Below are 1,965 nucleotides of genomic sequence, written 5' to 3' on the forward strand. Positions count from 1 at the left end.
TATATATATTATATTTTAAAAGCAGTTGCATTATTGTCATCGCTCCTCGGTCCCCATCTCTGTCTTCCTCTGCGTGTCTCCCTTTCTCTCTACCCGTCTTCGTTCTTTTCAGCCAACTACTGCTCTTGATTTATTGTGATATGTGTGTCAACGGCGGTGTGCCTCCATTGTGTGTTTGTGAGGGAGTAGTGTTGTTTATAGCCGGCTCCGCGATAAATCATTTCTCTGGGAAAAAATGATGAGCGAGTGATGATCCCCGGGAACGAGGAAGAGATTCCTGGGTCCTCTGCCTCTTTACAACTCACCCTGGCTTTTTTCGCTGCTCCCCTAGCAGTTGGTGGAAAGGCATTTTTGCATTTCCTCTCGTACTCTTTTTCCCCCCTCAGTTGATTATCGCGGGCGATTTACTGCAATGGATCACCGGCTAATATGGAGCCTAAGTAGCTGGAGGTCTTGAGTTACTGCATATGCGATTACCAATTAAGGGAAGATTTGTTTAAATTTGGCAAAACGGGCACGCCTCGCCGCCATGTAAATCTCATAAAAGCGCCAGAGCTCGCCTGACATGTCATAGCCAGGGGTGTAGTAGCCTTCCCTACCTGCTTCTGGTCAGGAAGAGAAATCTTAATTGGAATACAAACTTAGTAGAGGGGACAATAATCACGCTATAGCTATGAGCAGTTACGCAGACACGGCGCTGCATGGCAGGAAGAGCTTTTGCATCGACTCATTGTAGCGAGGGAACTTATGGATCTCACATTAGAAACATCTTTTCGTCGTTTTTCTCGTCTCGTTTTCTTTGGATTGTCTGACGTTCATGGCATGATTCTACACTCAGTGACTCATGTCCTCTCATACCTGACAATGAGACCTGTATTTTGCATGGAAATGATGAGCAAAGGGAAGATAGTCGTTCGTTATTATCATCATCATCATCATCATGATTATTATTATTATTATTATTATTATTATTATTATCTGTTAGCCTATTTGTTTGCCATTTGCCATGGGATGTATCTGAAGCGCTGGAGCATCCACTTCTAATTGTTGTGGTGCGTGTCAGAGTCTTTACCAATGAGGAGAGTGAGGTTTGGCAGACGTGATGCTCTGAGCTAAGCGTAGTGAATCTCTTATGTGACGCGTTAACGTTGTTTTGGTGATGATCTTTTGTGTGCATGGTGCATTGATGCCACTGGAACGAGAGAGACCACTCAACACTTTGTTTATTTGAAAACATTTTATTCACATTATGCCTTTGCTAAGCATCAACCGACCTCTGTCCAATTAATAATAATAATAGCCTAATAATAATAATAATAATAATACACAAACCCTAATAATACTCATAATAACCATATTCATCATATCATAACTCCAATATGAATCAAGAACAACAATAATAACAATAATAAAAATAATATATCGTCATAATATACAAAAGATTCCTGCTTCTTTGTTCTTGAAGGAAGATATGATTACTAAAGAAGCTTCAATTTCAATTCCATGGCTGGCTACTTCACAATCATCCCCTTCGCCAGGCTAGTGTAAACCTTTGTGTAACGAAATTAGAACAACTCTGTGGTTCACATCAAATATTAATGGGCGTAGCAGCGAGGGGCAGCACTTTTCAAAACGTCTATTCCAGCAGCGACCCGTTGTTGTCGGGCGCTGTGTCAAAAACAATATTCTAGCTCATTTCAGTGGACGCATGGGGGGCGAGGAGAAGGCGACATTTTGCGCGCGGGAGATCACGGTTGCTCTCTGAAACCGCCTCGCATCTGATTTCACTGACAGTCCAGCGTTGAAAAAAATGATTCGAAATGTCAGTCAGTTGGGTAGCTGTGAAGGCTCCTCAGGCTGGTCAAACAATTCTGCAATAGCCTACTATAACAAAGGTGCTAAGTCAAACCCCTGTAGCCTGACTACTTTTTATAAAAGCTATACCACAACGTTGCCATAATAACC

The sequence above is a fragment of the Borostomias antarcticus genome (genome assembly GCF_949987555.1).
Source record: "Borostomias antarcticus genome assembly, chromosome: 14".
Lineage (NCBI taxonomy): Eukaryota > Metazoa > Chordata > Actinopteri > Stomiiformes > Stomiidae > Borostomias > Borostomias antarcticus.